Source organism: Hypanus sabinus, chromosome 27 (assembly GCF_030144855.1).
Source record: "Hypanus sabinus isolate sHypSab1 chromosome 27, sHypSab1.hap1, whole genome shotgun sequence".
Taxonomy (NCBI): Eukaryota; Metazoa; Chordata; class Chondrichthyes; order Myliobatiformes; family Dasyatidae; genus Hypanus; species Hypanus sabinus.
The window spans coordinates 34,870,746-34,895,894 of record NC_082732.1 but is presented as its reverse complement, the minus strand read 5'-3'; the positions used below and the strand labels follow the sequence as shown (position 1 = coordinate 34,895,894).

Here is a 25,149-nt window from a genome sequence, read left to right as displayed (position 1 = left end):
TACAAAAATATTTAAGTAATTTTCCTTACATATTGACTTGTTAGATACTATTATGAATATGAACCCCTCATTGAAAGTTTCTATTGGAAGAATTTATAATTTATTATTACAATGGGATAAGCATCCTTTACTTAAGATTAAACAGGATTGGGAGAAGGAACTCAATTTGACTTTTATATGGGAGGATTGGACACGGATTCTGAAGCTGGTTAACTCTTCTTTGATCTGTGCTAGTCATTCACTGATTCAGTTTAAAATTGTACATCGTTACCATTTGACGAAGGAGAGACTTTCTAAAATATTTCCCAATGTTGACAAGTATTGTGATAGATGTAAAACTGAGATAGCTACACTGACACATATGTTCTGGTCATGTTCTATATTAAAACAGTTTTGGAAGTCAGTCTTTTCGACAATTTCTAAAGCACTCAGAATCAATTTACAACCTAATACATTGACTGTGCTTTTTGGAATAATTCCGCAAAATATCCATGGTATTTCTGTGTCTGACCAACATGTTTGGTTACATTGATAGCTAGGAGGGCCATCTTGTTGAAATGGAAGGATATATCAGCTCCTACTTTGTCACAATGGTTCTCTCAAGTGATGCTGTGTCTTAGCTTGGAGAAAATTACAAGTCATACCTTTGAACCTTTATTTGATTTTGCGAAGAGATGGGGCTCATTTGCTCGTTATTATCATTTCAGTTAATTGATAGATTTCCTCCACGATCTAAATGTAAACACACCCTCAGGAATACACACAATACCAGGGGTCTCGGCCCAAAACGTCGACAGTGCTTCTCCCTATAGATGCTGCCTGGCCTGCTGCGTTCCACGAGCATTTTGTGTGTGTTGCTTGAATTTCCAGCATCTGCAGATTTCTTCGTGTTTGCTTTTTAAAGACACTGAATAGCTCATCCATTGTATTGAGGGTTTACAACAGAAAAAGTGTGCACCCCAACATGACACACAAGTACCTTTTGGAACAGATGGTCATCATAATCCTAACAGATCTTGAAATTAATATCCTGCTATTCTCTGTTTGTGAGAAAAAAAAACATCAGCAATGGAAACTGCTCTCCAGCGAGACCAAGTTACTCTTCTGACCGCGCACTCCTTACTTGTGGAGAAAGTTAATAAAACTGACATATTTACTGTTACAATAATTTCATTCACCATGTGTATTTCTGTTTATTTTTCTAACCGTGGGGAAGCCGTTGTATATTTAAAAGCACTGGAATGCTTGGAAGAATGCACAATTGCCCTCCAATTAACCTCGCGAGAAGCTCAACTATCAGCTGATTTTACGGCGTGTCTTTTTAAAAAAGCCAATTGAAAACAGGCCAACCTGAATGGTTAAAAGGGACGGATCAGTTCAGTTTCACACTACACCAGCCGAACGGTATAAAACGTAATTAGAATTCTAATACCTCTCTTCAAAAAGCAGAGTGAGTAGTCATCATATCATTATAACTCGCTTATATGCAAATTAATCTATTACCGTCTCCTCCATTTATATTCCAATTATGTCCGGGTAACATTTCCGTTTACAACTCGAATTTATCATCATGATTTTTTTTTGAGTGGCTAATTGGTTCTACTTTGAAGTCCCTCGAATTCCGATTGAACAGTATAACTTTTCTGTCGTCTGCTGCTGAAGTAACACTTACCTTTCCGGAGGAGATCAGTTGAGATCGACGTTGATAAGATAAGCTCCACCTTTATTCTTACAACAAAATTTCTGTGCACATTTGTAATTGCAGTCGATGGGCTCGATTCCAGATCTAATCTGTGTAAGGTGCTTTGCTGCTGGGATTTCCCCTGTCCCTTTACCCCTTTTACTCCGATACAAAATCGTAACTAGCCAGCTGATCGATTTCAATATCACGTGCCTTTCGTTGCCTAGGCTACAAACCAGCACAACGGAGCGCTGACTATGCAATATGAGCCCATTTCAGAGCGTGCCAATCCCAAACAGCGCAAGATGTTTGCTCCCCTTCACTTGTTGCACTAAAAGCTGTTAAATGTTAATTACGAGGGAAAAAGTAATGCATTTCACAAACACTTGACTTCTCCCAGAATATTTAATAAAATAATTTGGAAATGTCTCTTGCTCAAAGTTCAAAGTAAACTTGATATCAAAATGCGTAGATGTCACCATATTCAAGCCTGAGATTCGTTTCCTTGTTGGCATACTCAATAAATCCAAGAGCCATAATTGAATCAATGAAAAACTATACCCAAAAGGGCAGACAAGCAACTAATGGAGTATGCAAAAGACAACAAACTGTAAATGCAAATGAGAAAATAATAATAAATAAAGAAGCAACAAATATCGAGAACATGAGGTGAAGAGTCCTGGAAAGTGACTCCATTAGTTGTGGAGACAGTTCAGTGATGGGGCAAGTGAAGTTGAATTAAGTTATCCTCTTTGGTTCAAGAGCCTGATGGTTGAGGGGTAATAATGGTTCCTGGACCTGGTACTGTCAGTCCTGAGGCTCCTACACCTTGTTCCTGATGACAACGGCAAGAAGAGAGTATAACCTGGGTGTTGGGGGTCCCTGATGATGGATGCTGCTTTCCTGTGACAATGCTCCGTGTTGATGCGCTCAGTGGAGGAGAGGGCTTTACCTGTGATGGCCATATCTATTACTTTTTGTAGGAGCTTCCATTCAAGGGCATTGGTGTTTCCATACCAAGCCATGTTGCAACTAGCCAATGTATTCTCCACCAGCATCTATAGAAGTTTGTCAAAGTATAACATATCATGCCAAATCTTTGCAAGCTACTAAGAAAGTATAGGTGCTGCCATGTATCTTCATAATTGCACTTGCATGTTGGACCTAGGACAGGATCTCTGAAATGATAACACAGAGGAATTCAAAGTTGCAGACTTTCTCCACTTTTGATCCCCCAATCTGGACTCCTGGTTTCATCTTCTGAAGTAAATTATCAGCTCCTCGGCCCTAATGTCATTGAGTGAGAGGTGGTTGTTGTGGCACCATTCAGCCAGATTTTTAAACTCCTATATGCTGATTCATCACCGCTTGTGATTCAGCCAAAACAGTGGTGTCATCAGCAAACTTATACAAGGCATTTGAGCTCTGCATAAAGCGTGTAGAGAAGGGGCCTAAGCACACAGCCTTGTGATGCACCTGTGCTGATGGAGATTGTGGAGGAGATGTTATTGCCAATCTGAACTGACTGGGGTCTGAAAATGAGGAAGCGGAGGATCCAGTTGCTCAAGGAGGCATTGTGGACAAGGTCAATCAAGCTTACTGATTAGTTTTGTGGAGATGATAATATTTAATGCCGAGCTGTAGTTGATAAAGAGCATCCTGAAATATGCATCTTTGCTGTTCAGATTTTCCAGGGTAGAGTGAGGAGCCAATGAAATGGCATCAGCTCTGGTTATTGTGCTCTTGTTATTTAGGAAAAATACAGCAACCAATTTATGTACATCAAAATCTCACAAGTAACATTATGTAAATGACCCAATAATTCAATTCTGTTCTGTTATGTTGAACCAGAACACCAATAGCAGAGCCAGGCCTAATGAAACGCTACCAGGCCCTGCTGGTAGAAACAGATGACACAAAGAATCAGAATCTGCCTGTAACTGTCACCATATGGTCTCATTCTGTAAGAGATATTTCTCGTTACCACTCCTCCAACACTAAACTCCCTTTTTCCTTCCCCTTTTACAATTCCATAAAAGACCATATCACTTGATTCCACAGTTGCAGTCTGACCTGCTGGTGCTTCCACCATTTTTTGTTTTTATTTCTAATTTCCAGCATCCACAGTATTTTTATTTCTACATGTAAAACACGTTGCTCTTTGAAATAATGGCATGGGCTCTTCTAATCCACTCATGAAAGAAAACAGAGCCATTGATTAGCACCCATTTCAAAAGTCTAGCATCTTCACCTATGTAGAACTCCATCAGTAGTTCTCAGGGTTGTCAGGACAGATTTCCTGCTCCATTCCCAAGTATACTCAGCCAGAATCTTAACAGATCTCACTCCTCACCCTCTCCTATAGGACACAACTTTTAATGCAGACTGCCTGCACTTACCCCATTAATCTTACATGAGTCAGGTCAGTGACAGATTGTATGATTAAAGATTTGCTTTATTTGTCACACGTACATCAAAACACATAGTGAAATGTGTTGTTTGTGTCAACAACCATCACATACATGCTGGGGGCAGTGTGCAAGTGTCACCATGCTTCTAGCACCAGCATAACATGCTCACTTACTAACCCTAATCCACACATCTTTGGAATGTGGGAGGAAGCCCACACCATCATGGGAGGAACCCACAAACTCCTTACAGACAGTGGTGCAAGTTAAACACTGTTCGGTGATCACTGACACTGTAAAGCATAGGTGTCAAACTCAAGGCCCGCGGGCCATATCCGGCCCGGCGTACAATTATATCCGGCCCGTGAGATCATTTTAGATCTATTATTTTAATTATTAATGGCCTGGCGATATGAAGCCTATGATTGTAAGTTAATACCAATCATAAAAATAATGCTTGCTCAGCAGTCTTCTTCATAAGAAACAGAATTTGTGAAGTGAAACACTTTGTAGTTATAGCAGAGACTGAGACACACGAGAACAGGCTGAAAAAACGGAGGCAATGAAAGCTGCGTTCGCATGCGCCCGACTGATCTGGCCCGCATGAAGCTGCATTTTGCCCAATCCGGCTCGTGACCTAAAATGAGTTTGACACCCCTGCTGTAAAGTGTTGCACTAACTGCTATATTACCATGCCACCCTCTTGACCAGGTGTTCCAAACCAATACCATTAAGCAAAGGATTTTTATAAATGGCTTGGATGAGGAAGTGGAAGAGTGGGTTAGTAAGTTTGCAGATGACAAGAAGAGTAGCGGTGTTGTAGGTAGTGTAGAACATTGTCATAGGCTACAACAGGGCATTGACAGGATGCAGAGCAGGGCTGAGAAGTGGCAGATGGAGTTCAAACCTGTAAAGTATGAAGTGATTCACTTTGGAAGGTTGATTATGAAGGCAGAGTACAGGGTTAATAGCAGGGTTTCTTAGCAGAGGAACGGAGGAATATTGGGATCCATGTCCATAGATTCCTCAAATTTGTTGCAGATGTGGTTAAGAAGATATGTGTTGTGTTGGCCTTCATTAGTCGGAGGTTTGAGTTCAAGAACTGTGAGGTAATGTAGCAACTGTATAAAGCCCTGGAAATACCACACCGAATATTATGTTCTAATTTGGATGCCACATTATAGGAAGGATGTGCAAGCTTTAGAGAGGGTGCAGAGGAGATTAACCAGGATGCTGTTAGAATTAGAGAGAACATCTTGGAGGATAGGTTGAGCGAGTGAGGGCTTCTTTCTATGAATGGAAGCAGAATGAGAGGCCACTTGATGGATGTGTATAAGATGATAAGAGCATACACTGAGTGGAGAGCCAGTGACTTTTCACCCGGGTTGGAAATGGCGCATACAAGGGGACATCATTTTAAGGTGATTGGAGGAAAGTATAGGGGGATGTCAGAGGCAAGTTGTTTTCACAGAGAGTATTGGGTGCATGGAGTGCACTTCCAGGTTTGGAGGTAGGGACAGATATTTTTGGAACATTTACAAAACTCTTAAGTTAGGCACATGGATGATGAAAAATGGAGGAGGGAAAGGATAGACTGATCTTAGAGCAGCTTAAAAGGCTGGCACAAAAAAGTGGGCCAAAGAGCCTGTACTGTGCTACAATGTTCTGTGTGTGTGTGTGTGTATGTATATATATATAAATATATGTCTAAACTGTCTTCTGGAAAGGGATAAATGGATTGCAGCTTTTGGAATATGAAGCCACACAGCTTTGAAAGAGTAGAGGAGGAATGTGCAAAAATACTGATTTTTATGAGAATGTATTTGATTGGTCAAAGTAGGAATGAGATGTCAATCACACAAACTAATATTTTTTTACTATCATGTCTATGCTTTTCCATAATGCACTGTGCACAAATGTATTTTTCATTATTATACAACAACCATTTAAACAATGTTTCCATATTCTAAATCTGAATTTGAGTTTCAAGTCTATAATTTTCCAAAGAGAACAAATCACTTGTGTATACTTGACACAGTGAAATATTTGTAGGTATTACTCTGTGACATTGACACATTATGACTGTTTGAAGAAAAGAGCCTTACCAAATGATTTTTCATGTACATTCTGTATTTTAATTGAAAGTGTTATGGACAACTATTTAAAGATTGTGCGCCTGACAGTTGAGTTAGGATTGGCTAAGATGCCATCCAGATTCAGATAGCTCACCTGCACTTATCCCATGAGCTCAGAATAGACAAATGGCCACTTCCTGAAATCTGTCATTAATGTCATTTTCCACTAGGTGCTTGTGCCTCAGGACAGGGTGGTGGAGAAACTGAGAAAAAACTGTGGATAAACTACAAAATGTTTATTAGAAAACATGAGAAAATTAATAATAGTATTTCCTGTTTTCAGAATGAAGGAAGGCATCCCTTTAAGATTGCTTAATATTCTGGTCAGCACCATCAGGTAAAGGTTGGAATAGAAAGCTACTTTCTAATTTGAATAGATTCTCACTGAGATGATGTAGATTAAACAAAGCCTGAGCAGCAGTAAGTTTCTGTATTAGTCAGCAGCACTTCTCCATGTTTACAGTACAATAAGATTCTTCCATAACCATGAAAGGTCTCCTATGAGGATTTCATTGACACCCTGGTGTTCTGTCACTTTAAGCTAATTCTCGTAGGTATTTTCAATGCAGAAGGTTGAAATGGAATTAGAGACAGAGCCAAAAACACATGTGGAATTTTCTTTAACTGGGAGAGAGCTGGCAAGATAAGTTTTGCAGTCCTGATGAAGTGTCTCAGCTCGAAACATCAACTGTATTCTTTTCCATAGATGCTGCCTCGCCTGCAGAGTTCCTCCAGCATTTTGTGTGTGTTGCTTGGATTTCCAGAATCAGCAGGTTTTCTCTTGTTTAAAATCAGTTTTCTCCCAGTTGGTGACAAAACAAGCTGGGTCATGAATCAATGCTTTGCATATCCTGACCTTCAAATAAATAATTTTAACAATTTTGTCTGCCTTGAGATAAAATTTTTAGCTTTGATTTGCATGAATCAATTTCTCACTTGATAAAACCAAATATTGAATATATTTGACTTAAAATTAATGGTGAAATAGGAAAAAAAATAACAAGACATTGTCACTGTGAACTATGTTAAAATGCATTTTCTTAATAAGTTTTCATGGAGATATTTTGTACCATTAGTGTCATCAAGCAAAAAAAGAAACAAATTTACATTCTTTCTCATAAGAAATTAAAAATGGAAGTTATGTTTAAATTTTTAGAACATCCTTAAGAATTCACCAGTTGCAGAAAGCTTTAAAAACCACATGATAACTGTCCTGGGAAATTTGGTGGGTCGAGGCCAAAAAGCAGATATGGGCAACCAGAGTGTCCACCATTTCTGGCCATGTCCATTTTGGACACATGGATGGAATAGGAACAAACCTTAGAGTTGTTATGTTCACATCTACGTAACTTTGGAATGACTTTCATGAACATCATTTATCAGAAGAGTCACATGACAACTGTGAGGCTGTTTTGGTAAATAGCCCAGTGAATTTTCACTGAATACATTTTCAGTGCAATACAAACTGCAAGAGCTGTTACAACAATTCAGAGAATTCTGATTGCTTTGTTTTAAATTGGTATCTTAGTGTTAACAGTGCAAAATGAGAAATGTATAATTATAATACAGTATCATAATAAAATATATTTTATTGCAGGAATTAGAGGTCCTGAAGAATTACTGTCTGCATGTTCAATAACTGGTTTGAGTATCAGTGCCCTAGAGCAAGTACTCCTCCATGTTCAAATGTAGCTGAAAGCATGCAGGTGTTGTTAATGTAAACTCTTACCTGTGATGTTTAGTTATGAAGAATGAGTTCCTAGGACTTTCAGAATTGAAGGTCTTTCAAAATTTAAGACAAGGTAGTCCAAAATCTATACCCTTCATCATGTATTTATTTCTCAGTCTTCTTTCTTCAGAGACAAGAACAATTGACCTTACCTTATCTTTCTACTCATTTTCAATGTCCAATTGTAGTTCTATATTTTAGCAATATAAAAAATATAAATTTCCTTTATTTGGCTGTGAAACCCCACAGGTATAGCACCTGAGGCCCCCCCCTCGCTGAAGTGTTAAAGATACTAAGTTGTATCTTAAGCAATTCCCACCAACCAGGTCATGCTTTCTTCATACTGCTGCCATCAGGAAGAAGGTACAGGAGCTTTTAAGACTCACACCGCCTGGTTCAGGAACAGTTATTAACCCTCCAGCATCAAACTCTGGAACCAAAGGGGATAACTTTCCTCAGCTTCCCTTGCCCCATTATTCAGATGTTTCCATAACCTATAGTCTCACTTTCAGAGACTTTTCATCTCAGGTTCTTGATATTTATTGCTTACTTATTTATTATTATTATTTCTTTCTTTTTGGTCTTGCAGTTTGTTGTCTTTTGCACAGTGGTTGGATACCCAAATTGGTGGGGTCTTTCATTGCTTCTATCCATTATTATTATTCTATAATGGATCTATTGAGTGTATCTGCAGGAAAATGAATCTCAGGGTTGTATATGATGACATATATGTACTTTGATAATAATTTACTTTGAACTTGGTATAAACAAACCTACTTGTTCAGCCATAATTTTTATGGTCAGTGTGCTATTACCTATTCTACTAAAACAAAATGCATTCATGAAATAAAATGAATGTTCCAGCACAGAAAAATTTACATAATCTATTATATCCTAAAAGCAACAGTCTGTGGAATCATTGCTTTCAAGACAAAGGCAGAACTAATCATTAAAAATAAACACATAAGTGTGGTACCTAGAGTAATACCTTCATGACAATTCTACATTCTCTACCTTTAAATCTGGTTCCTAGTCAAGCATCACATTTCAAAAACGTGCAAAAGTTAATCTGACAACATCTCCAAAATGCATCATAAAATGATAAGAAGAACTGATAATGAGTAGTTGTTAGAAAAGGTAATTCAAGGACAGGTTACTGAGATGGATAGAGATGTGCAATGCTTGAAAATATTGTGGCAAAACTGAAAGTTAAGAATTGATTTCCAGAATGCAGAGCTTGATGGATGAAGGTGCTTGTCAGTAAACATAAAATGGTAGGGGAGAGAAACAGTCAGAAAATGTACGAGTAAGAATTAGGGAACAGGATTGGTTGGTTACTGTGCAAAAGTTTAAGGCACATATACAGTATATAACTAGAGTGCCTGAGACTTTTGAACAGTATTGTATTTGTATATCTGACCGGAGAAAAGGATGTTGGGAATGGTAATTGCACAGCGCTGCAGGAGGGTTGTGGGACAAGTGATAGGGAAGGAGTGCCAGGGCTGGTGGGTGGCACTGGTGCAGACACACTCTGCCCTGAGACACCAGGCAAGGTCCTTTGATTCCAAATACTTTAATTGGTTTATTCATCATTACAGAATGTCTCTCTGGTGCTTCCCTCTCTCCCTTCCCCGCTCCCTACCCCATTCATACTCTCAGTCCATAATAGAGACTCATATCAGAATCAGGTTTATCATCACTCACATACATCATGAAATTTGTTTATTTTATGCAACTGTACAGTGTAATACATAAGATTTCAACAGTACAGTGCAAAAGTCTTAGGCACCCTGGCTATATATGTGCCAAAGACTTTTGCACAGTACTATAGTCATGAAGAATCTGCAAATAAGTTATTCCATTAGTAGTATATATTAATTAGACTTCTGAAAAGTCAATAAATTCTCAGAATGGTCGAAGATTATTTCCTTTCAATAATTGGGGTCATCCTTTACAGTATTTTCCAACACTTACTTGTCATTCATATTTTTTACAATTATCTACAGTTTCTCCTGCTCTCACGTCAAACATTCAGCTGGCAACTTCAGCTACCACTGCATTCTCTAAACCATTGTTACCAATTTTTTCATGAACTACCCCCTGTTATTCCTTACTGTTGTCCTCTCTTTGATGTAGAGTTGAGAGGTGTTGTGAAGGAATAAGAAGCTTCTTATTTGCAAACCTGTGAGAGCAAAAAATAGTAATCTCTGAAGAAGAATGAAAAATGGATTCATCATAAATAAGGTATGGGTTTAATAGCCTTTATGATGAAAAGGAATGGGTCTAGATTTTTAGCTCTAATGGGTGTGAGCTACAGATTGCCTATTTTTTTTTAGTATCCATCAAGCTTTGCATTTTCATTGAATAGGAACTGATACCGGTTTTGCAACTGGATGGCAATTTTAATATATACCATACTTTCTGTGGAAATCTGAAACAAGTTTTCCATTAGCATGAGAAAGTCTGCAGATGCTGGAAACCCAAAGCCACACACACAAAATAATGGAGGAACTCAGCAGATCAGGCAGCATCTAAGGAAAGAATAAACAGTAGGCATTTTGGTTCGAGACCCTTCTTCAGGACAGAGAAGGAAAGGAGAAGATGCCAGAATAAAAAGGTAGGGGAGGGGGTAAGGAGGCTAGCAGAAAGGTGATAGGTGAAGCCATGTGGGTGGGAAAGGTCAAGAGCTGGAGAGGAAAGAATCTGACAAGAGAGGAGAGTGAAGAAGAAATCAATGTTCATGCCAGCAGGTTGGAGGGTACCAAGACAGAATATAAAGTTTTGTTCCTCCACCCTGAGTGTAATCTCATCTTGGCACAAAAGGAGGCTGTGGATCAACACATTGGAATGGGAATGGGAATTGGAATTAAAATGTTTGGCCACCAGGAAGTCCCACTTGTGGCAGATGGTGCGGAAGTTCTCGATGAAGCAGTTTTGCAGTTTACAACGGGTTTCACCAACGCAGAGGAGGCCTCATCAGGAGCACCGGTCACAATAGATAACCCCAGCAGGGTTATTAATGGTTACCATGTGTTGCCTCACATGGGAAGGCTGTCTGGAGTCCTGAATGGATGTGTTGGAGGAGGTGTTTGGGCAGGTGTAGCACTTAGGCACTTAGGCACTTGAAGGGATAAGTGCCTGGAGGGAGAATTAGTGGGGAGGGATGAATGGACAAGGGAATTGTGGAGGGAGCAATCCCTGCATTAGTAGTAGGATCCCTTTGGAGATGAGAGAAGTTGTGGAGGATAACATGTTAGATGCAGAGGCTGATGAGGTGGTAGGTAAGGACAAGGGGGATTCTATCACTATTAAGGCAGCGGGAAGATGAGATAAGCACGAATGTATCCTTCAAAGACCATGAGGAAGGTAAGTGGTGATGCAGCCAGTGCATTGGTTCATTGTCATGAAGCTTCTGAAGGATTGCAATGTGGAGCATTAATGAACCATGGAAGCTTATTGGCTTATATATAAAGACAGCATTTTCAATTATTTAATAACATCATACAATATTTCTCCAGACACATATTTCACAGGCCATTAAACTTAGGTTTTATCATCAATAAATGTTACTGTTGAGCTTACGTTGTTTGCAAGCCAAGGGTTTGATATGATGCAAGTGAACTGAGTACCCTCAGCTATTGAAACATGGAGCCCACTCGTGAAACTGAAAAATCCATTTGACAAATTCATGACTGTTTTTGAACGAGAGGTGAGATCTTTACCATTTCTTGCTAGCCACCTGATGCTTCCTAAAGGAAAACCTCCTTCAGAATGACAGATGAGAAATATGTTGTAGAAATTGGTAGCATTCTGTTTTCCATATGTGATTACTGGATTACTGTAGGGTGCTGCTACTCGAAGTTCTAAAACATCTTCTCCAATTAATTTTTCTTTGTCTTTAACTCGACAGATATACTCTCCCATGTCATCAATTGAGACATTCTTTATCTTCAGGTCTGGTGATCCATGCAGAAAGTCCTCCCAATACAGGAAAACCCTGTTTACATATCTTGGATCTTGGTCAACTAAATTTTCTTCCTTGTTTACAAAAGAATAGATTAGATGTTCTTTCCTTCTTATATCCTTATTGAACCAATAGAAACTCAACCTAGCAATGGAAACATGATCTCTTTCTGGAATGGAAACATCACAAATTAGTTCTACACTTTTTCCAGCAATTCCCATTATATCCTTATATGGTGTGTATACCTTAATACTTGGCAAAGGTAAAACCCAGTCTACCAGTAAATTTTTAATGTACTTATTCCAAATGCTGCAAACGTATCTTACACCCTTCTGGACCCTGACCACAATAGAACTTTTCACGTCAAATGTTTTATTGGGTAGTTCCTCCATTGCAGTGACTGCCTGTTGTGAAATGTCATTACCTGCAGCAATCCACTGAACGTAAGGTTCAGGGTACCCTTCCTTAGCTGCACAATTTATTGACACATTAGTTCCTTCTTCAACTTCTTTGGGTTCATAGTCTATGAAAATATCTTTAAATGGTATACAAACAATGAGAATTGTAGTGAGGCTCTTTACTCCATTGATGGAGCAGAAGTATTTCCCTCTGTCCTCAAGCAAAGCTGGATCAATCTTCAAAACGGAGAAACTCGCATTGAGATAGCTGCTGCGTACTCTTGATTTGACTTTCTCAGTTAGATATTGGACTGTTTCCTCATTAGGACTGAAGGAGTGATGCAGGATCCTCTCTAAGGTGTAGCCATCTGTGGTTCGCTCCCACTCAACATCAAAGGAGCCTGATTCAGATCTCACCTCGCTGAGGTTGCACATTGCCGTGAATGGTTGACCTTCTTGCACTCCTACGACTGCTTGGTGTTTGAACTTGGGAGAAGTTAACATTTTAACTCTTATGGTTCTGAGGTATGGCAACTGATACAAAGCATAAAGGTAGAAAATTGGAAGGGGTCTCATGATCCTTTTGGTATTTGTGGCACCGATGATGCTGTCCACCGCTGTAATTTTAACTTCCCATCTTTTCCACCTGTAAATAAACATGGCTGTTAGTGAAATCTTGTACTTGTCATTAATTTAATTAAAAGGAGTGTACATAACAAACTATTTTAAAAATATTAAAAAGCTCAAGGAAGAAAAAGTTGTTGAAATGATTAATCTGCTTCCACTCCCCATAACAAAGTATGTAATCACAGATTCAATCCTATCAATTTAAGATCCCATTTGATTTTTCTTCATAAATAATCTTTAAGCTAATTAACCAAAATCAACAACATTCACCCATCCTCACATGCTAAAATAATCTTCTTGTACTTTCCTCCAAGTAACATTTACCTTTTTACACTTCCAACCCTTTACAAAGTTACAGAACAGCATTGTGATATTTGACCCAAGCATATATCAGTATGTTTTAATAATAGTTAAAGGAAGACTTGGATAACTATCTGACTCCTGTCTCATACAATCACAAAGCATTATCGCCATAGGAAGAATAGGTGCAGCATATGTGAAGGATTACCTGAAGGTTAACTTGCAGTTTCAGCTAGTGGTAAGGAAGGCAAATGTGATGTTAGCATTCATTTCAAGAGGACTAGAACATAAGAGTAAGGATGTGATGCTGAGACTTTATAAGGATTTGGTTAGAATGCACTTAGATGACTGTGAGCAGTTTTGGGCCCTTTATCTCAGAAAGGATGTGCTGGCTTTGGAGACAGCCCAGAAGAGGTTCATAAGAATGATTCTGGGAATGTAAGGGTTAACATACAAAGAGCATTGATGGCTCTGGTCCTGTATGTGCTGGAGTTTAGAAGAATGGGGTGGGGGGGTGGAATCTCATTGGAATCGACCAACTATTGAGAGGTCTAGATAGAATGGATGTGGAGAGGATGTTTCCTACAATATGTGGGTCTAGCATCAGAGGGCACAGCCTCAGAATAGAGGGACACCCATTTAAAACAGAGATGAGTAGGAATTTCTTTAGCCAGAGGGTGGTGAATCTGTGGAATTAATTTGTCATGGAGAGCTATGGAAGCCAAGTCATTTAGTATATTTGAAGCAGAGGTTAATTGGTTCTTGGTTAGTCAGGGCATCAAAGGATATGGGGAGAAGGCAGGAGAATAGGGTTGAGAGGGATAATAAATCAGCTCCGATAGAATCAGAATCAGACTTTAATCGCCAAGTACCTGTGCACATACAAGGAATTTACTTCCGGCAGATGTTGTCTCTCTGCTCATAACAATAATAATGATAAATATAAATGAAAGTATAGATTATACATACAGGTAGTGCAATCCAAGTAATAGTTAGCCGACAGTTAAACTGTTCAGCAAAGTGACCGCAGTAGGGAAAAAACTTCTCCAGTGCCTATTAGTCTTAGTCTGGAGGGATCTGAAGCGCCTACCAGACGGAAGCAGTTCAAACAGTCCGTGCGCAGGATGGAAGGAGTCCTTTATGATGTTCCCCGCCCTCTTCTTCAACCTGGAAGAGTACAGGTCCACAATAGAGGGCAGGGAGGCTCCAATGATGTGCTCGGCAGTCCTCACTGTGCACTGTAGTCTGGTTCTATCCTGCTTGGTGGCGGCTCCAAACCACAGTGATGGAGGTGCACAGGACAGACTCAATGACTGCAGTGTGGAACTGCAGCAGCAATTCGTGAGGCAGACCATATTTCCTCAAGAGCCGCAGGAAGTACATCCACTGCTGGGCCTTCTTCAGGATGGAGCTGATGTTCTGCTCCCACTTCAGATCCTGAGAGATGGTGGTTTCCAGGAACCTGAAGTTCTCCACGGTGGACACAGGGCTGCTGAGGACTGTGAGGGGGGACATAACGGGGGGATGTCTCCTGAAATCCACTATCATCTCCTTTTTCTTGAGTGTGTTCAGCTCCACATTGTTCCGACTGCACCAGACGCCAGTTGGGCCACCTGATGTTGATATGCAGACTCATCACTGTTCTGGATGAGTCCGATGACGGTGGTGTCGTCTGCAAACTTCAAAAGCTTCACATAGGTGTTGGAGGAGGTGCAGTCATTGGTGTAGAGGGAGAACAGCAGTGGAGAGAGGACACACCCCTGGGGGGCGCCGGTGTTGGTGATTCGAGTATCCGAGGTGACCTGTCCCATCCTTACCTGCTGACTTCTGTTGGTCAGGAAGCTGTAAATCCAATCGCAGAGATCAGGTAGCACAGTCAGGTGAGACAATTTGGAGCAGAGGGTATGATGGACAATGCTGTTAAACGCCAAACTGAAATCCACAAACAGCATCCGAGCATAGGTCCCAGGACGATCCAGATGTTGTAGGATATAGTGCAGTCCCAGGTTGACTGCATCGTCTACTGACCTATTTGCCCAGTAGGCAAACTGCAGGGGATCCAGCAGGCTGCTGGTGAGGGTCTTCAGGTGGTTCAACACCAATCGTTCAAAGGATTTCATGACCACAGGTGTCAATGCTACAGGTCTGTAGTCATTCAGTCCTGCGATGGTGGGTTTCTTGGGGACCGGGATGATGGTAGAGCGCTTGAAGCAAGTCGGAACCTCACTCAGCTCCAGAGATCTATTAAAGAGCTGAGTGAAGATGGGAGCCAGATGATCAGCACAGGCTCGTAGACAGGAGGGGGAGACCCCATCTGGGCTTGGAGATTTTCGGGTCTTAAGTTGCTGGAACAGTCGACATACTTCTCCTTCTCTGATTCTAAACTGTGATCTAGGGGGGCTGGGCAGAGATGGTGGGGAGGTGATTGCAGTGATTGGGGGATGAGTGCCAGTGAGTGATGGTCGAGGGAAGGCAGGAAGAGAGACCGAAGGGGGGAGGGACAGGTGTAAGATGGACCCTCTCAAGTCTACAGTAAAAGGTATTAAGGTCATCAGCCAAAGCTTTGTTAACCTCAGCGGGGGGGGGGGGAGGGGGGGCAGTGCGTCTCCTGTAGCCAGTGATCTCCTGCAGGCCTCTCCACACCGACAATGAGTCGTTAGCTGAGAAATTATTCCTCAACTTTTCGGAGGAGAGCCGCTTGGCCACTCTGATTTCTCTGGTCAGTGCATTTCTGGCCAGCCTGTACAGGGCCCTATTCCCACTCCTGTGGGCGTCCTCCTTAGCTTGGCGAAGATGTCTGAGTTTGGGGGTAAACCATGGCTTATTGTTGGCCAAGGTCCGGAAAGTTTTTGTGGGTACACATGCATCCTCACAAAACTGATGTAGGATGTCACAGTCTCTGTCAGTTCATGTATATTGGTGGCTGCAGCTTCAAAGACACCCCAGTCAGTGTCAAAACAGTCCTGAAGTTGCTGTTTTGCCTCACTGGTCCACTTCTTCACTGTCCTCTCCACAAGCTTAGCAGATTTAAGTCTCTGCCTATAGACTGGGATGAGGTAGATCAGACAGTGGTCAGAGAGTCCTAAGGCTGCACGGGGAATAGAACGGTAAGCATTATTTAGGATAGTATAACAGTGGTCCAGAGTGTTACTATCCCGGGTGGGGCAGTTAACATGTCTGTATTTCGGGAGTTCGTGATTCAGTTTAGCTCTTGAAATCTCCTAGGACGATCAACAGCGAATCTGTGTGTTCCTGTTCTAAACGCATAATATGATCAGCCAGCCGCCGAATGGCCTCGCTCACGTTGGCCTGAGGTGGAACATAAACACCGACAAGGATAAATGAGGAAAACTCTTGCGGTGAATAGAAAGGCTTACAGTTCAGAACGAGAAACTCCAGGTTCGGGTCGCAGTGTCTGAAGAACCTTAACGTCAGTGCACCAGCCTTCATGGATGTAAAAACAAGAGTCCACCACACCTTGATTTCCCCGATAACTCCGTGACGCGGTCCGCTCACAGCAGCTGGAAGCCGGGGACGTGCAGACCTCCGTCCGGAATGGAATCACCGAGCCACGTTTCAGTGAAACAAAGAGCCGCAGAATTCGCAAAGTCTCTACTGGTTCCGGTCAGAAGAAGCAGCTCGTCCAACTTATTAGGAAGAGAGCGAACGTTGGCGAGGTGTATCGCTGGGAGCACGGTGCGGAATCCCCACAGTCTCAGTTTAACAAGCGCACCGAATGGCAGAGCAGACTTGATAGGCTGTGTGGACTAATTCTGCTCCTATGTATGGTCTTATGTTGAAGTATCGATAACTGGCCCATTAAGTGGAGTGAATGCATTTGGTAATGACTACGTTTCTCTCTGCAATAACTTCAAACTCTCATTGCTTGAAGATATGATTGGAGTCTAAAGTCTTGTTTACCTTTTCTGGAGCCTTTTGGGTGCTCGCCTCACCCCACCTCTCCATAATGCAACAGTAAACAATCTGCTGGAGGAACTCAGTGGGTCGAGCATTTGGTTGCTCTGGATTCCAATCTCTTATTGATTCTCCATTGTGTAACTCTGCAACAGGTGTCCTGCAAAATATTTCCACTTGTAGGATACCACACTAACACCATGTCATACCAAGCCCATACCCACATGAAGTGAGACTGAACACCATTTCCAGCACTATAACCAGGCAACAGCCTTTCACACTCCTAACAATCAGTTACATCTGTGCAAAGGCAGCAGATAGCAACATATTGCTTCTATTTAGATTTTGGCCAGCACTTTATTCCAGCTAATGGTGATTTTATTTATCATCTCTTTGGTAAAATTCATAAAACATCTACATGTAATGACAAGAACGTGTATAGTATACAACACTTTGATATTGTGCTTGCAGAATCAAAAGAATTTTGAACAAATTACAGGCTGAATATTTGCAAAGATACAAAAATTGGCCATGAGATTGACAGTGAAGAAATACAATTCAATTCAAATTTAATTGTCATTCAACCATACATGAATACTCATGAATACAGCCAAACAACTGAGCTTTACTCTAGAGTCAAGCTGCAAAACACAGTACCAACAGTCACACACAGCACAAAACACACATAGCACATATAAGATAGAAAGATATGGCCACTCAAAGAAAGAATCCAAACTCAAGCCATCCAAAACTGCCAAAATCTGCAGACTGAACACAACAAAGCTTGTCTTCTGTCAAGCAAACACTGGGTAGGGGAGGGGGAAGGCAGCACTGACTCCAGCCTGGACAGCACACCACAGAAACCCAGGTGGAGTGCACTGATGCCTTTCCCTGGCAGCTGGAAGCAGGAGACACTGTGGCTTGAGGCCTAGTCCTCACACATAGATGACAGCAAGCACACATAGTATATCAGCAAAACACAATCACACAAAATATATGTGTATATAGTCCAGACACTGAGTCCACTATTTTGCCGAATGAGCACGGGGTGGGGGGGGGGGGCACTGACTCCAGTCTGAATGATGCACTACACTGCCACTGGTGGAGTGCTCCGGCTCCAATGCTTCTCTCTCGGTGGCAGTAAACAGACAACACCATGGTTTGAGGCATTACAGGAAAGATACTGGCATGGATGGAGTATTGGCTGACAGGCAGGAGGCCGTGAGTGGGAATAAAAGGGGCCTTTTTTGGTTGGCTGCCAGTGACTAGTGGTGTTCCTCAGGAGTCGCTACTTTTCATATTGTTTGTCAATAATTTGGATAATGGAATTGATGGCTTTGTGGCAAAGTTTGCCAATGAGTACGAAGATAGCTGGAGAGGTAGGTAGTTCTGAGAAAGCAATCTGATTGCAGTAGGACTTGGAAGAATGGGCAAAAAAGTTGCAGATGGAATACAATGTTGGGAATGTATGATAATACATTTTGATAAAATGAACAATAGTGCAAACTATCTAAATGGGGAGAAAGTTCAAACATCAGAGGTGCAGAGGGACTTAGGAGTCTTCGTGCAAAACTCCCAGAAGGTTAATTTACAGATTGAGTCTGTGGTAAAGAAGGCAAATGCAATGTTGGCATTTATTTCAAGGGGAATTGAATATAAAAGCAAGGAGATAAGGCTGTGCCTTTATAAGACACTAGTCAAGCTGCACTTGGAGTATTGTCAACAGTTTTGGGCCCCGTATCTCAGAAAGAATGTGTTGTCATTGGAGAGAGTCCAAGGAGGTTCACAAGGATGATTCTGGGAATAAAGGAGTTAACATATGAGCAGGATTTGGCAGCTTTGGGCCTTTATTCACTACATTTAAAAGAATGCTTGGGGGATCTCATCGAAACCTACCGAATGTTGAAAGGACTAGATAGGGTGGATGTGGAGAAAATGTTTCCTATAGTGGGGGTATCTAGAACTAAACGACACAGCCTTAAAATTGTGGGGTGACCCTTTTAGAACAGAAGTAAGCAGGACATTCTTAGCCAGAGAGTGGTGAACCTGTGGAATGCTCTGCCACAGACTGTGATGGAGGCCAAGTCCATGGGTGTATTCAAGGTGGAAGTTTATCGTTTCCTGATTGGTCAGGGCATCAAAGGATAGGGTGAGAAGGCAAGTGTATGGGATTGAGTGGAATCCCGGATCAACCATGATGGAATGGTGGAGCAGACTTGATAGGCTGAATGGCCTAATTCTGCCCTTATGGTCTTATGGAGTCCAACTGAATGCTGGCTGAAATTTACACAAAGCAAAGACAAATACAATATTTGGTAAGATAATGAGTGATGTTGAGCAAAAGGGGTATCCCTGAATGTATTAAAGGTACAGTGCCTATAAAAAGGATTCACCCCCATTGGAAGTTTTCATATTTTATTGTTTTACAACATTGAATCACAGAGGATTTAGTTTGGCATTTTTGATACTGATCAACACATAAAGTGTCTTTTGTGTCAAAGTAATCTCTAAAAAGTGATCTAAATTACAGATATAAAACAAAATAATTAATTGCATATGTATTCACCACCTTCAAGTCAATATTTAGTAGATGCACCTTCGGCAGCAATTACAGTTTTGAGTCTGTGTATTTAAGTCTCTATCAGTTTCGCACATCTGGAAACTCAATTTTTCCCCATTCTTACAAGAGTGCTCAATCTTTGTCAGATTGCATGGGTTCGTGAGTGACCAGCCCTTTAAGTCCAGCCACAAATTCTCAATTGTATTGAGGTCTGGATTCTGACTTTGCCACTTTAGGACATTTACTTTGTTGTTTAAAGCTGTACCTGTGAAGCCTTGGCTTTATGTTTGGGGTTATTGTCTTGCTGGAAAACAAATCTTCTCCCAAGTCACAGTTCTCTTACAGACTGCATCATGTTTTTCTCCAGGATTTCCCTGTATTTTGCTTCACTCATTTTACCCACTGCCTTCATAAGGCTTCCAGGGTCTGCTGCAGTGAAGAGTTCCCACAGTGTGATACAGCCACCACCATGCTTCATGGGAGGGATGGTGTGTTTTTGATGATGTGCAGTGTTTGGCTTATGCCAAACATAGCATTCTATTTGATGCCTGCAAAGCTCAATTTTGGTTTCATCAGACCATAGAACCTTCTTACAGCTGACTTCAAGGTCTCCCACATGCCTACTGCCAAACTCTAGCTGAAATTTCATGTGAGTTCTTTTCATCAGTGGCTTCCTTTTTGCCAATCTCCCATAAAGCTGCAACTGGTGAAGCACCCAGGCAACAGTTTTTGCATGCACAGTTTCTCCCATCTTAGCTACTGAAGTTTGTAACTCCTCCAGAGTTGTCAGAGGTCTCTTGGTGAGCTCCCTCACTAGTCCCCTTCTTGCACGGTCACTCAGTTTTTGATGATGGCCTGTTCTTGGCAGATTTACAGCTCTGCCATATTCTTTCCATTTCTTGATGATTGACTTAACTGTACTCCACAGCATACTCAGTGACTTTGAAATTTTCTTGTATCCATCTCCTGACTTGTGCTTTTCGATAAACTATTCATGGAGTTGCTTGGAGTGTTCTTTTGTCTTCATGGTGTAGTGTTTGCCAAGATACTGACTCACCACCAGTTGTACCTTCCAGGTACGAGTATATTTTTACTACAAACAATTGAAACACCTTGACTGCACACATATACCTAGGATACATGACTTCTATACCAATTGGCTTTACCGGTGATGATTTGGTGTGTCACATTAAAGACAGCGAGTACTTATGCAATCAATTATTTTGTGTTTATTATTTGGAATTAATTTAGATCACTTTGTAGAGATCTGTTTTTACTTTCACACAAAAGAGTCTTTTTCTGTTGATCAGTGTCAAAAAAAGACGATTTGAAATCCACTGTGATTCAATATTGTAAAACAATAAAACATGAAAACTTCCAATGGGGAGGGGGGTGGATGAATACTTTTTATAGGCACTGTAGATAACAGCTTAATCATGGCATGTGTGATACTATTCTTTTTGATCAGTGGTACAGAATGCAAGAACAGGAGAGCTATGCTGGAAATGCATGCCACACTAGTTAGGCTGCAGCTTGAGTGCCACACACGATTACAGTCATTACATTATAGAAAAGCTTGCGGTGGATGTACATGAAGATGTTTTTGGCACTATAAAACTAAAACTATAAGGAAAGTAGTTTTTGGAGAAGGCCAAGGGAAATCTTAAATTATATCCATAAAATTATGATGGGACAAGTGGAGTAACCAAGGCCATATCGTATTTCTTTGAATGGGAAGATCAAATCCAACAGCATGATTTTAAGTAATGTAGGAGAGGCAGTACTCTCTCACGCACTATGTGATAGTTGTCTGGAAGAGTGGGAGAGGATGATATTCTCAATAATATTTGGATACAGAGAGGTATGATGTGCTGTAGAACCAAAGTTCCTCTCATTTGCAGTATAGTATTATGTTACTTTATTGATTATTGTTCAAGTGCTATATCTGAGTCTAACAAGCTGCAAAATATTTCTTCTCAACAACACACAAAATGCTGGTGGAGTCAGCAGGTCAGGCAGCATCTATCCCCCTACTCCTTACTTTTCAGTCCTGAAGAAGGGTCTCAGGCTGAAACATTGATTGTATATTCATATCCATACGAACTCTAGGACTCTACGAACAGTCCTGATGAAGGGTCTCGGCCCGAAACGTTGACAGTGCTTCTTCCTATAGATGCTGCCTGGCCTGCTGCATTCCACCAGCATTTTGTGTGTGAGACTTTTAAGTGGCAAGTTTAATAAAATGAATTTTGGGGAATTCCTTAGGATCTTCCTATTCATTTGCCAACATATTTTCAATATTCCTTTTGTTTTCTTCTCCTTTCATCATCTCTGGCAAATTTTATCGACCATTCATCACTTTTTAATAACTAAATTCTTCCAAATATCTGTTTTGCATTTACAGTTTGTACATTTTCACTAATTGAGCTCAAACAGGGAAGTCTCATGTGGAATATACTATCACAGGAAATGACCAAAGCTTTAAGAAGTGGGAAAAAACATCCTCCTTGGCATGCATTAGGTGCCGTGCATATTAAAAATGGAATGAAGTCCATCTGTTTTCTCCAGTCTTGATGAAGGGCCTCAGCCCAAAATGATGAGTGTTTACTCTTCCATAGATGCTGCTTGGCCTGCTGAGTTCCTCCAGCATTTTGTGTGTATTGCTTAAAATGCCAGCAGTCAGTATGATTCCTTCTGCAGTACAGAAAGTCGGGATTAAATTTGAGCTCCAGGGGCCCAAATTTAACCCTAAATTCTGTTTTTTTTTTAATACTGTATTCCACAATTCTATGATTGTGTACGTATAGACCAAAGGATCTTGCAGAGAATGGCCCTTTTGGAATGATGGGATTTTGGTGGTAGGTTCAGTTTTCCTGTTACGTGCCAAAGATGTGTTGGTAGGTTAATCGGCTGCTGTATATCCCTTAATGTAGCTTAGCAGCAAAAAGAATCAAAGAGAAATTGACAGACATATGTGAGAAGGAGTAACTAGCATGGGTTACATGGAAATAAGAAGGGGGGAATAGGACTGATAAAATTCTTCTCTAGGGACACAGCATGGATCCTATGGGCAAATGGACTCCTGCTGTGCCATTATAAGATAGAAAAGTAAAGGTTCCAACACGGAAGTTTTCACACAGGCAAAGCTTTCAAACATCCAACTGGGAAGAAGTTGATGATGACCTTTATTCAGAAGGCCCTCCTCAGTGAATGTTGCAAAGAAATTCTGAAAGCCTCTTGTTGATGAAGTGTTCTCTTCCACTTAATATAGTCTGCTTTTGTGTTTAGTACATTTTTCTACCTCAAATCCTCATAGAGGATAAACTCCTCATTCTTGTTTTAACCAGAGCATGTCCACAGTGTAGTGCTCTGTATCACTCCATGAGTAAGCATAACCTTTAAGTAAACTGGCACCATTACTTAAACCATTTCCTTTTTGAATCTCACTATCTTGCATGCAGTTAGTGCTCCTTCTACTTAAAACGGGAGCATCCAAAGGGAACTCTAACAAATAATATTGTTACTAATTTTGCATATTCCTCAAGAAATCCCACACTTGAGGCTTCACTTAATTTTCTCAAAGGGGTATCGGACTCCTGAGATCCTGCTCCTAGCAGTAAGCTGCAGCCAGCTCCACCATGGAAATGTCATCATGGTAAAAAATCTAATTTACTTCCTATCATGCCACAATCCCTGCAATACTGTCAACTGGAAGCGAATTAAGAAAGGTACTGGATGATACCACAGCAGTGTTCAAGGATGGCAGTGGAAAACTTAAACATACCAAGGGTAAAATAGTGCTAAATAAAAATGCTGCACCAAAGTTTTACAAAGTCCGTCTGGTTCCTTATATCATCCATGCTAATGTAGCCAGTGAGCTAGATCAAAGGAAGCTGAATGAATTCTTTTTCTCTCTTTTTCAGTCTTTTTATTGATCTTAAAATAAAGTGTGTATACAAACAGGAGGAGAATATCTCTGGTATATATGTCAATAGCAGTACATACAGAAGGTAAAATAAACAATATCAGCATCACACATAATGTTGATCTACAAAGTATAAATTTGATATAGAATGTATAATTCTCTTCATCAATTTATGAAGAAAGAAAGAACAATTAGAAAGTTCCATATAAAAGAAAAGAAAAAAAAACACTAAGCTGATAAAAAAAAGGACTGGGCAGTCCATCCTGAGAGAAAAACCAAGAGAAGAGAGACTCTCTGATCAAATCCAAGGTTCTGAAAAATATAACTGGAAGAGAATCAGTACAAAAATCAAATCATATAAAAATATTGAATAAAAGGTCACCAGATTTCTTCAAATTTAAAGGATGTATCCAATGTCCGACTTCTTATTTTCTCTAGACTTAAACAGGACATGATAGAGGAAAGCCAATAAAAGGTGGTGAGAGGGCTAGGGTCCTTCCATTTAAGTACAATGGCTTTCCTAGCCAATAAGGTTGAAAAGACTATCATCCGCTGATGATAGCTGATGATATCCACTGATGAATATATCTTGTTTCTGATGGAATAATCTCAAATATGGAAATCCAGATCCAGCACTTTTGATAAGGTTTTAAAAACATCTTCCCAAAAATTCTCCAACTTTCTGCAAGACCAAAACATGTGAGTTAAAGTGACCACCTGAGTATTATATCTATCACAAATAGGATTAATATTGGGAAAAAATATGGGCTAACAAATTCTTTCTAAGGTTGAATGGAGTCAATGGGCCAGTGGTCCTAATAGCCAAGAAGAATGGGTCTGCCAGGATTTGTGATGATTTTAAGGTCACTATCAACCCAGTACTGAAAGTAGATCAATACCTTCTGCCCAGGATAGAGGATAGAGAATATCTTTACAAACCTTGGAGATGGAGATGGAAGAAGAGTCCAAAGTCCATAAACACTCACTAAGGCTTTTATCGCTATAAAAGGCTTATTTTTGGAGTAGCAGCTGCACCTGAATTCTGGCAGAAAGCTATGGATCAGATGCTGTAAGGCTGCACTCAGTGTTACCTGGATTATGTTGTTATTACCTGCGAGAATGACAAGGAACATCTCCAGATTTCAAGTCAGTGTAGATTAGAAGATTATGGGCTCAGAGTACAGGGCAACAAGTGTGAATTCTTTTAAAACAGGCATCACTTAATATGTTCATACCATTGATGCACAAGGAATAACAAGTGCACTGAGAAAATTCAAGCAGTGGTGAATGCTCCAAAGCAAAAGGTCATGTCACAGTTTTTAGGATTTGCAAATCACTATAACAGATTCCTGTCAACCCTTGTACTCATTACTACAGATCAGGAAGAAATGGCAATGGACAAAGTAGTGTGAGGTGGCTTTCCAAAAGACAAAGGAAATGATGACATCAGAAACTGTGCTCACACATTATGATCAATACCAACCAGCGATGCTTACCTGTGACACTG

At 40.6% G+C, this 25,149-nt stretch overlaps 1 protein-coding gene across 7 annotated transcripts in view; it reads right to left on the bottom strand.

The window, feature by feature from the left end:
* Window positions 1-1,876, bottom strand: part of ttc34 (tetratricopeptide repeat domain 34) — a 74,140-nt gene extending 72,264 nt beyond the window's left edge. For 6 of the 7 annotated variants that reach the window (XR_009508234.1, XR_009508235.1, XM_059952213.1 and 3 more), the window contains exon 1: window positions 1,673-1,876. The gene's annotated coding sequence lies outside the window, so the exon portion shown is untranslated. The remainder of the gene's footprint in view (window positions 1-1,672) is intronic. The other variant, XM_059952212.1, reaches the window with a different exon arrangement.
* Window positions 1,877-25,149: the final 23,273 nt, after the last annotated feature.